Source organism: Oryx dammah, unplaced genomic scaffold, assembly GCF_014754425.2.
Source record: "Oryx dammah isolate SB20612 unplaced genomic scaffold, SCBI_Odam_1.1 HiC_scaffold_25, whole genome shotgun sequence".
NCBI lineage: Eukaryota > Metazoa > Chordata > Mammalia > Artiodactyla > Bovidae > Oryx > Oryx dammah.
The window spans coordinates 24,066,013-24,077,762 of record NW_024070209.1 but is presented as its reverse complement, the minus strand read 5'-3'; the positions used below and the strand labels follow the sequence as shown (position 1 = coordinate 24,077,762).

At 50.0% G+C, this 11,750-nt stretch overlaps 1 long non-coding RNA gene across 1 annotated transcript; it reads right to left on the bottom strand.

Annotated features, from left to right (window-relative positions):
* Nucleotides 1–2,031: 2,031 nt before the first annotated feature.
* LOC120851633 lies at nucleotides 2,032–10,750 on the bottom strand. Its single transcript, XR_005718369.1, has 3 exons — nucleotides 10,597–10,750; nucleotides 7,849–8,045; nucleotides 2,032–2,667 (listed from the first exon to the last, which is right to left on the bottom strand). It is a non-coding gene; the product is annotated as an uncharacterized LOC120851633 (long non-coding RNA).
* Nucleotides 10,751–11,750: the final 1,000 nt, after the last annotated feature.

The following is an 11,750-nucleotide window of genomic DNA, read 5'->3' as shown; positions in this document are numbered from 1 at the left end:
AGACAGTGCTGTTAAAGGGCTGCACTCAATATGTCAGCAATACAGGACTGGAAAAGGTCAGTTTTCATTCCAATCTCAAAGAGAGGCAATGCCAGAGAATGTTCATCAGTTCAGTTCAGTTTAGTCGCTCAGTCGTGTCTGACTCTTTGCGACCCCATGAATCGCAGCACGCCAGACCTCCCTGTCCATCACCAACTCCCGGAGTTCACTCAGACTCATGTCCATCGAGTCAGTGATGCCATCCAGCCATCTCATCCTCTGTCGTTCATACTGCTGTACAATTGTGCTCATTTCACATGCTACGAAGATAATGCTCAAAATCCTTCAAGCTAGGCTTCAGCAGTGTGTGAACCGAGAACTTCCAGATGTACAAGCTGGGTTTAGAAAAGGCAGAGGAACCAGAGATCAAATTGCCAACATCCACTGGATCATAGAAAAAGCAAGGGAATTCCAATAAAACATCTACTTCATTGACTATTTTAAAACCTTTGGCTGTGTGGATCACAACAAACTGTGGAAAATTCTTCAAGATATAGGAATACCAGACCACCTTACCTGTCTCCTGAGAAACCTGTATTCAGGTCAAGAAGCAACAGGTAGAACTGGACATGGAACAACAAACCGGTTCCAAATTGGGAAAGGAGTACATCAAGGCTGTATATTGTCACCTTGCTTATTTAACTTATATACAGAGCACATCATGCGAAATTCTGGGCTGGATGAATACTAAACTGGAATCAAGATTGCTGCGAGAAACATCAGCAACCTCAGATATGCAGATGATACCACTCTAATAGCAGAAAGTGAAGAGAAACTAAAGAGCCTCTTGATGAGGGTAAAAGAGGAGAGAGAAAAATCTGGCTTAAAATTCAACATTCAAAAAATGAAGATCATGTTATCCAGTCCCATCACTTCATGGCAAATGGATGGGGAAACAATGGAAACAGTGACAGATTTTATTTTCTTGGGCTCCAAAATCACTGTGGACGGTGACTGCAGCCATGAAACTAAAAGACACTTGCTCCTTGGGAGAAAAGCTTGACAAACCTAGACAGTTTATTAAAAAGCAGAGACATAACTTTGCCAACAAAGGTCTGTCTAGTGAAAGCTATGGTTTTTTCCAGTAGTCATGTATGGATGTGAGAGTTGAGAGTTGGACCATAAAGAAGGCTGAATGCAGAAGAATTGACACTTTTAAACTGTGGTGCAGGAGAAGACTCTTGAGAGTCCCTTGGACTGCAAGGAGATCAAACCAGGGAAATCAACCCTGAATATTCATTGGAAGGACTGATGCTGAAGCTGAAGCTCCAATACTTTGGCCACCTGATACAGAGAGCCACCTCATTGGAAAAGGCCCTGATGCTGGGAAAGATTGAGGGCAGGAGGAGAAGGGGATGACAAAGGATGAGATGGTTGGATGGCATCATTGACTCAATGGAGATGAGTTTGGGCAAACTCTGGGAGATAGTGAAGGGCAGGGAGGCCTGGCACACTGCAGTCCATGGGGTCACGAACAGTCAGACACGACTGAGGGGAAGAGGAAACTGAGGGGAAGAAAGGCGAGACAGTACCCATAGCTCCAGTACTAAGTAAGAGAAAGAACTGTGACTCAAACCAGTCTGACTCTGCAAGCCAGACTCCTTCCCCTTGGAGAATGGAGGAGAGGGAAAGAGAAGAGAGCTGCATGGAGCTGGGGGCAGGAGGAAGGAGAGAAGATACCCTAGGAACACGGTCTAAAAGTCCTGGTAAACTACAGAATGAAGTCTGAGTCATGGTGCTAAGCCTGCCCCTGGTACCCCTAGCCCTCAGACGCCATGCAGTCTGCAAGTCTGCTCTCTGCCACCCCTCCCTCCGCCCCCACTTATCTCTCTTCCCTGTCTCCCTCTTTACCTGATGAGATGACTATTTGTCCGGTGTTGGAATCTGCATCTCTACATCTGTACATTAAATAGTCTTCAGCACTTAGGGGCTACTGCTAGGGCAGGGGACAAGACCCCAGTCCCTGTCCCAAGCTGGGTTACCTGTGGGAGGGTGACTGGAACACCGGGGTGGAGCGGGACTGGAAAGGCCACTCTGCCTGTGTCTGCTCTCAGCACTTGGTGCAGCCGGCCTGCATCCATCTGCCTCATTTCCCGTGCAGCCTCCAGTGGCGGCAGCGCAGCCTCTCAGCTGCAGGCTGCTGGTTCTCCTTGACTAGTCACTGGCACTCGATACAAGTCATCCAGAAGTAGCTGGGATGCTGCGGCTCTCATCTTCCTCCGAGAGGGCCTCGTGGGAGGGAAGTCCCTTTACTCCCTGCGAGCCCACAGCCCTCTTCCCAGGACAGCACACTGTCACCCCAGGAGGCGAGGCTGGTGTGCGCACTCCTGTCCGCTGCTTCCCTGGGCTGGGAACCTCTGCACAACCTTCCTGCCCCAGCCCTCCTGAGCAAAGAGCCAAGCCAGGGTAAAGCCTGTGCATATAGGGCCTCAATTTCAGATCAGATTCACAAATTTAATTTCCTATTCCTTAATTTAATTCTGCATTTTAGTTTTGTTTTTATTATTTACATGGGTTCCCTTTAATGATTCCAAATTGCTGCTGCCCTCTAGCAGTATTTTGTCTTAGGTTAACTTCTTGAAAACCGATCAGTGTTGGAGTTTATTCCGCGCTGGGTTGAGTTATTTTCTGAAACGAAGCACAATTAAATTAGAATAATGAACATGCTCTTTAGAGGATTAATTCATAATAAGCAGGCCATGTGCTACAGCTCACAGAAGAAAGGGCACGAGGACCGAAAGCTGTTTTTTTCTGCCTAAATATGAAAAGTACATTCTGCAGAGCAGAACAAATCAGCTAATGATATCCAGAGCGCTGGCCAGCCCCAGAGCGGCACGGAGCTGGCATCTCGAGTTAGCGCAGCTCTCACTGATGCTGCTGCCTACCTTCGCTTCTTGGGAAGGCTGGCAGCGGGTGAGCTGTCTGGCTTCCTTCTCCTCAGTACAGCTGACCGAGGTCACCGTGGACCTCCTAGATTCTACCACAGCAAACCCCAAAGTCCACAGCCTGTGCCATCATAGGCTTTACCCTAAGAGCATCCCAGAGCCTGGTCATTCGTTCATTCTTTCCTCCAAAGGATGCTTTACTGAGCTTCTCTTATGGACCGGGCATCTGCTGGTACCCCCTTGGGATACATCAGTGAAGAAGATAGACAAGACCCCTTGCCTTTCTGGAGGCTGTGTTCTAGCACTCGGAGACAGACAATGAACAGTAGAAATAATAAAAGAATTCTGAAGTATATTATGAGGCGATGAGTGAGGAGATTGGGAGTGGTGTGTGTGTGTGTGTGTGGTTTGCAGTTTTAAATATGGTGGGTCAGGGTAGGCTTGTGGAAAGCTGTCAGCTGAGCAAAGACTTGAGAGGCATGAGAAGTGAGTCACGTTCAGGAGCACCCAGAGGTCAAGAGCACTCCACAGGAAAAGGCTGGAGACAACGCAGGGTAAATGCGCTAAGGCTGGAGTGTGGCTGGTGAGTTGAGGGTGGGCACGGCCAGTGGGGCCTGAGAGGAGCAAGTAAGTGGGGTGTGAATGAGACCAAATCTTCTGGGGCCCTGGGTTCTGTGCTGAGTGAATGGGATGTCATGGCAGGGACTTGAGCAGAGGGGACACAATCTGACTCATGTGAAAGGGTCTCTGGCTTTTGACTGACACTTTCTGGGGTGAAGTAGGGTGGGGTGGGTGGAAGCTGCAAGACTTGTCAGGAGGCTAGCAGCTTAGGCCTCTAAAACTCTAGCCTCAGGTTGCCGTTTGCCATGTTCTCTGGACAGTGAAAATGGCCTTCCCTGGTGGCTCAGACGGTAAAGAATCTGCCTAAAGTGCAGGAGATCTGGGTTTGATCCCTGGGTCGGGAAGGTCCCCTGGAGGATGAAATGGCAACCCACTCCAGTATTCTTGCCTGAGAAATCCCATGGACAGAGAGAGCCTGGTGGGTTACATTCCAAGGGGTCACAAAGAGTGACTAACACATTGGACTGCAGCAATATGCTGGGCCCAGGCTTCACAGCCAGGCCTGGAGGCTGAGTCTCCTGTAGCCCCCTGCCTCCCAGAAAATCAGCTTTCAAGCAGCTGCGAAGCAGTGTGCAACCATTATTCTTTGTTTGGCCCTGATGATCCCTCTGCAGCCCCTCTCCACCCCTCCCACTGACCTGTGGACCAGGAGGCCGGAGCCTGCAATGGAAGGGGGCTTCCAGGCAGGGACGGTTCTGCACTGTCCCTTTGTTTGTCTCTGGCTCCTCTGAGAGGGAGACACCCTTTCATCCAGGTAACGAACCAAGTGACATCAGATGGCCTCTGCTGGGCAGGTGCCACAGAAGCTGGGGACAGATCAAAGCAGAGGAGGCCCAACATCTGCCGCAACCAAAGCAAGGAAGAGGTACAAACAAGCTGAATGCATAAGTAAGCAGATGAATGATTGATGGGAGAGGGGATGAATGATTAATGAATAAATGAATGATTGATGAATCAACAGCTCAGAGCCTGCTCCAGCTCTCTGCTTCTTGGGTACAACTTCTCTTGGGAACCGAAGAATAAAGATCCTCCCAAGGCTATCACCTCTAGAGTTCCTGCTGGAGTTGGGATGGCACTGCTTCTGTCCCCAGAGGTGGTAGAGGCTTTGGTCTCTGGGGCTGCAGGGACAGGTGGAAGGAAGGAGACCAGAGCCACTGGAACTGGGAAGGAAGATGCCTGGGCAGACTGGGTTCTAAGGGAGGAGAACTCTGAGGCTCTCACAGGTGGGGAAGGTGTGAGGAAAAGAGAGTGTTTTAAAGAAGTTTTAAAAAAATCTTTTGGCCACGCCACAAGGCATGTGGGAACTTAGTTCCCTGGTGAGGGATCAAACCCACGCCCTCTGCATTGGCAGAGCAGAATCATAACCACTGGACCACCAGGGAAGTCCCAAGAGGGTGTGTTAAATGTGGGTTTTATTATTACTCAGGTATGGTTAGGTCAATGGGTCAGAGGATCGGGAGACAATTGCCATTGAAAAGATAGTTTGTTATAGGGCCCAAAAAAAGGGCACAGGCCACACCATGGTGGGGGACACGGGGAAGCACCGTGGTCAGTCAAGGGGCAGAGGGAGTGACGGAAAATGTGGACAAGAGCCTTTACTGTGGTTTCCACGGGCAGGCAGGGTAAGCACATTGGCTAGTTTGAAACATTTCGGTGGGTTCTAATGCATAGGGGCTGCCCCTGCTGTGTGTACCCTGGTCCTGGGGAGATTAGAGCCGAGGATATTGTTGTGGAGTATAAAGTGATCTATAAAGGAGGTGGCTGAGGGCTTGGACTCTGGGTTGGTTGGTTTGCATACGAAAGCTGTACCGGCAGGTGAGTGTTTATCTCTAGGAACTGGCTAACCCCAGAGAGGAGCAATCCCTCCAGCGTTAGCAAGGCCACAGAGCAAAGCATCAAAATTACAGAAAATTTGAAAAACACACTTAATACCAGAGGGACCCGGGTCCCTGGTGGCTCAGATAGCAAAGAATCTGACTACAGTGCAGGAGACCCGGGGTCTCCCTGGGTCGGGCAGATTCCGTGGAGGAGGACATGGCACCCATTCCAGTACTCTTGCCTGCAGAATCCCATGGGCAGAGGAGCCTGGCGGGCTGCAGCCCATGTGGTTGCAGAGTCGGACACGACTGAATGACTAACACACCACAATACACAGGGAAAGAGGAGAGACTTGGTTTTTCCTTTCCTAGTCCCACTCTAGACATTCTATAGATACGGGGTCTTGGATTAGTCTCATTCTAGACCTTGTTAGGGTAGAGAAGTGCATTTTAACTCAGTGTGTGATTGCATGATGTCAACAGGCAGGAAAATTTTGGTGACTGAAATTTCCAGAAACTTCTCTTGATGGGGCAGGCTGGTGATAACCCCTCCACTGCACTGGCACCACCCAGAGACTTGATAAGCCCCCACTTCCAGAAGCTCTTGTTCCCTGGTGTGGCCAGATCCTGGTGTCTCACAGGGGAGAAGTGCCCTGTGGGGCAGGGTTTGAGGAGGCAGAGTCTGGAGATGCTGGATCTCAGGGTCCCTCTCAATTTGGGAGGAGGGTCTTGCCAGGGGATTGCCACAGAATCGAGACTGTGAGTTGGAGGTTCAAAAGACAGCTCAGAAGAGTATGTGTAAATATGCCACTTTATTTTCTGAATTTGAATAGAAAATCAAAATCAAAATGGCTCCTATTGGCAAGCTTATTAAGGGCTAGATGTTGGGCTAAGAACTTTGCATTTTTATATCATTTAATTCCCTCAGCAACCCCAGGATGTTGGTATTTTTACCTTCGTTTTACAGACCAAACTGAGGCACCAACAGGCTAAGTAACTTGCTGGCACGTGGTGGAGCCAGAATTGCACCCAGATGGGTCACAGCCACTTGGAGTTGAAAACTGACGGGACTTCCCGGAGGCCTCTTCCAACAACCCAGCTGATCTCTCTTCATTCCCCCGACCCGACCCGGTGCTTCTTGACCCTTTGAGGGCTGCAGGGACCTCTAAGCATGTGATGAGTGTAACATCTCTTCCTAAATGCACACTTTGCATTTGCACAAGTACATCTGCAATGCAATTTCAGGGGCCCACAGGCCCTCCTGAAGCTCTCGAACCCTGCTTCTGGCATTCGCTTTCTACAGTGACTGTTTTTCTTTCTCATAACCTTAGGGCACAGGGCAACCCTCCAGGCCCCAAAATCATCCCAGTGGGGAATGGAATCAGACAGGACAGGTTAATCAATGAAAGCTTGCAGCATGCTCCTTCTATAATTGCATTCCTGTCTTTTCATCCCAGCAGCCAGCACTTAGGGTAATTGCATTCCAATAAGGCTCCCAGGTTTGGGGCCTCTGGGGCCTGCCCTGGAACCTGTTGACATGCCATCTGCTTCCAGAGGGGGTTCTGGAGACCAGGACAACCTTTTAAAATTCTTCTCTGTTGTCTTTGCTCTAAGAGAGACAAAGGACTCTGCAACAGATCTTGTCCAAAATCCCACTTTCTTAACCCACCCACATCAACCCTGGAGCCAAGGAGTCTTCCTCCCTCCCAGGCTGTCTTTCTGAAGTCAAAATAGCAGCACCTGTCATTCCAAGTGGATGACCTTTGGAAACACCTGGCTTCGGAGCAGGGGTTGGGGGTGGACACTGGGCTGGCTGCGTGGAACCCCTGCTCAGGACTAAAGGAATGAAGCACTTTGGGAGCTCCCTTAGGGGCTGGGCCTCATGCTGTCTCAAACACCTCCACTCATTTGCTCTAAAGATTTATCGGAACCTCCCTGAAAGACGCCTTCTCTTTGCAAAGAAAAGCCACTGTACAGAAAAGGAGGGAATCCCTCAAGAAGCAGGCAAATTTCATGAATCCAGAGAGTCTCATTTCCAGAAATATAACTTCCTTTACACAAGGTCCACGGCTTCTCCAGGCATCATGAAGTCTATACAAGTAACAGAAAAAGTGCAGGGTTCAGGGTGATTTAAGTTTCACTAGTTCCCAAATAGAGGTGCCTCCTCTGCTCACCCCCAGCAAAGGAATGAGGTCTTAAGTGGAGAGGTCTGGTGTTTGTTCTACGACTTACAGATGCATGCTACCTCAACCCCCACCCCATCCCGCAGCTTCCAGCACCTGATGCTTCTCTCCTGCAAAGAAAACTCTCCCCTGGGGCTCTTCGCCCTCTCGAAATTGAGCCCCAACAAGCCCGCCCACACCTGCCACCAGCCCGGCTCCCTTGTCCACCTCCTAAGGGCTGACAGCTGAGTCCCTCATGCCTGCTGAGACCTTCCCGTTCTCCCTCAGAGGCAATGGGTTGTTTCAGGATGGAAACGTTCTTACTGCAGAAGTGAAGGCAATGAGTACTCTTGGGTGGTTAATCCCCTCTCCAACATTATAATCCTTGTGGCTGATCTGTGGTTTAGCAGAAAGCGTAGACTTTTCAGGGTGGCAGGCCAGCGTTTGAATCGTGCTTCTGCTGAACATAGGCTGTGTGACATTGGGCCAGTCCCCTCACTAGCCTGCATCTTAGTTTCTCCCTGTGGGGGTGGGAGTGAGGGTAACAGAATGAGATCTGTCTTGCAGCAGCAGTTCGCAATCTTTTTGGCACCAGGGACTGGGTTTGTAGAAGACATTTTTTTCACTGATGGGGTTGGGGGATGGTTTCAGAATTATTCAAGTGCATTCCATTTATTGTACACTTTATTTCTATTATTATTACATCAGCTCCATTTCAGATCATCAGGTATTAGATCCTGAAGGTTGGGGGACCCCTGCCTTACAATGGTTGCAACTGAAGAGATAACATGCCCTGACCCCCAGCATTTGATATTTGGTTTCCAGAATTCCATGGACAGAGGAGCCTGGCAGGCTATATAGTCCCCAGGGTCACAAAGAGTTGGACACAACTGAGCGACTGACACTTTTTCTTCCTTCTTTCCTACGTGAAGGCACAATTCCTCTATAAAATGTTAGAAGGTTCTGCTGGGTTGTTCTCTATCAGTACCCTTGGACCTGACTTCTCCCCAACTTTCCCCCTCAATCATTCCATTCTGTTCTTTCTTTATCCTACTCTCTCCTTCTACCTGGGGCTTCCCTGGTGGCTCAGTGATAAAGAACTCGCCTGCCAATGCCGGAGATGCGGGTTCGATCCCTGGGTCGGGAAGATCCCCTGGAGGAGGGGATGGCAACTTACTCCAGTGTTCTTGCCTGGAGAACCCCATGGACAGAGCAGCTTGGTGGGCTGTAGTCCAATGGGTCGCAAAAGAGTTGGACACGACTTGGTGACTGAGCTTGCCTGCCCTCTCTACCTATAGCACATTGCCTCAACTGCAAATCGCTGCTTCAGCCTTTCTCCAGAGAATGTGGTTCTCACTAACAGGCTTGGCATCCCTCCTATGGTTCATAGTAGCGGTCGGTGTGGCCTCACAAATGGGGACACGATAGACAGGCCAATTAGTCCATCCCTGCCTCTTCCGGTTTAACACATCCAAGTCTGTAAGGGCTTCTACCCACTTTCTGTGAGTGGTGAGACTGAATGTTACGTTTGAGTGGGGTGGATCTTACATGGGCACCAGCCTCCTGGGGAGGAACAGGAGCTGGCAGGGCTGTGCGATGCACACATCCTCCTGTTCAAGGCCACGCCCGCTTCCATCTCTTCACTGTCACCACCATGCACACCCTTGCCATTGGCATCCCAATCAGGACTACCTGAGCCTCAGAGGACCCAGACCTAGAAGCACCATTTGGGGTATGTTTTGCATGCTTACAAGTTAAGTGTTTTAAATGGAATATTGAAGTTCCTAAGACAGTGCGTGGATGGGGTAGGGGGTAGGGAGTGGGGTAGGAAAGGGGTCACAACAGGCCAGTGAAGATTAGGATTTAATTAAACTGCTTGTTTGGGTAAGGGCTTTTAGGTGCAAAGCTGCTTTGCATGATAATGGCAGTTTATCTGAATTCCATTCTCCTGAAGGAAACTCTTTTACACTTAATTACTGTGACCAGTAAACCTGTTTTATCCTTAACGCCCTCTCCCCAGGGGTGGGGGGTTTGGGGGCGGTTTTCCTCTCAGCTTCAGTTCTGGTGACCATTGCCAAGGACAGACCCTCTTGTCAGTCATCTGTTGCAATCCAAGGAGGCCTGTCCACGTGGCAGGCAGTACCGAGGTGGGTGGAGGGCCCTTAAGATGACTCAGTGAGGTCAGGTCTGGTTCAGGGTAACCTCTGAAGGTCCCTGGAGGGCTCCACAGCCAGCGGGGGCTGCAGAGAATGGGGCTGGGGTTAGGCTGCTGGCACTGAGCCTGAGGTCTCTGCTCCCAGAACCTGTGAATGCTAACCACTGACATTCACCGCATAGTCTCCTGCTTCTGAACTGACTGGCGGGGTGTGGTGGCTAAGAGTGCTGGGTGGCGGTGGTTTGGTGGCAGGGGTGGGTGTGTGGGTAGTCAGGAGTAGAGGGGGCGTCCCTGGCTGACTTATCAGGGTGGTCCAGAGGTGGAGGGGCTTTATCTTGGCATTCGGTGGTGGTAGTAACTGTTTTCCAGGTAGGTTGGCAGCATTTATTTACCTGCCAGGCAAAGGGAGAGGAAGATGGAAAGGTTGGTGGGGAGAGTCAGAGAGCCCCGGTGCAGAGAGAGCGCCCCAGGGAGACACGCCTCAGCGTTTAGAGACTCCAGGCAGGCAGGCAGGCTAGGGAAGGGTTAAAGAGTTTGGGAACTCCTGTTTCCTATCACTTGTCAGCCAGCCTCGCTCTCATCCTTATCAGCAGGGATAGGGCCATGCAGGGAGAGGCTCAGAGAGCTTTGGTTTCCAAGCTCTTCCCAGACTCCAAGCTCTCAGCGTTTCTCTTTACCTTCTAAGGGCTCGTGGCTCCGGCTGGGGGCAGGGCGGCGGGTACGGTCTGGGAACCCAAACACATTTAATGGAATAGAGTAGGAGTTACTAAATGCAGCCCTGGGGTAGTAGGGGGCTGAAGAATCTCAGGAGTAAACCTTTAGAGTTAAACTGCCCCTCCTCCGTACCCCCCCGCCCCCACCTCCATAACAGAAAGCCAGATTCATGCAGCTGCGTCTTCACTCCTTAGTTAACTCACCATTGGCTGCTGCTGCTGCTGCTAAGTCGCTTCAGTCGTGTCCGACTCTGTGCGACCCCAGAGACGGCAGCCCACCAGGCTCCCCCGTTCCTGGGATTCTCCAGGCAAGAACACTGGAGTGGGTTGCCATTTCCTTCTCCAATGCATGAAAGCGAAAAGTGAAAGTGAAGTCACTCAGTCGTGTCGGACTCCTAGCGACCCCATGGACTGCAGCCTACCAGGCTCCTCTGTCCATGGGATTTTCCAGGCAAGAGTACTGGAGTGGGGTGCCATTGCCTTCTCCCACCATTGGCTAACACCCTTCAATGTTTTTCCCTTTTACAGTTCCCGCTGAATCAGAGATCTCCGTTGTGTTCTTGTGCACTGGCCTTTGGAACTCAAGTAAAGGCCCTTTGATTTCAGGTGAAATTCCTCTTGGTAGATTGGCCCTAGGCTGGTCTTTGGAGAGGTATGCAGTTTTTATTTCTTCTATCAATACTAACTGTCCTCATTTCAGCCATTAGAAAACTTGATGTCTGCTTTTTATGTCTTCATTCAAGTTATTGATTTAAAAGATGTTGCCTGGGAGAGGGCGGAGGGTTGCGCCATCAGTCACACCAATATAGATTGTCTTCTAGAACTTGACATCAATCCAGGATCAGTGTCCTTTGAACCTGGTTATTAGTCCAGCTACTAGTCTCCCATATTGTGGTCCTCTGATTTATTAATATAATCCACCAGTGTTTCCAGAAGGTTACCATGAGAACAGATAGGCCCCTCTCTGAAATCCAGTACACTTAGTTCCCTGTATCTTCCTGATTTGCCATTCTAGTAACCGTTAAAGAAGGAAGTTAAGGTTCATGTGATACTTTGAAGTAGACAAGAGATGGTATGAATTCAAATGTAAATATCATAACTACACTTTTGTTAGGAGCAAGTGTTTCTTGCCAAGAAGAAGTGGTACATATTTCAGATAAGCTAAGGAGCTGGGTCTGTGAGAGAGAACTGATCAAGGGAAGAAATGGGGATCTAAAGAGGATTTGAGTGCAGCAAAAGCAGGGACTGGGGCAGCAGTTTGTGGAAAAGGCACAGTGATTTGGGGGGTTTCAGTGATTTGGGGGTTCCTGTGACTGCAAGAGTAGTTCTTGGACTAGAACCAAGATTTCCACCCCGCT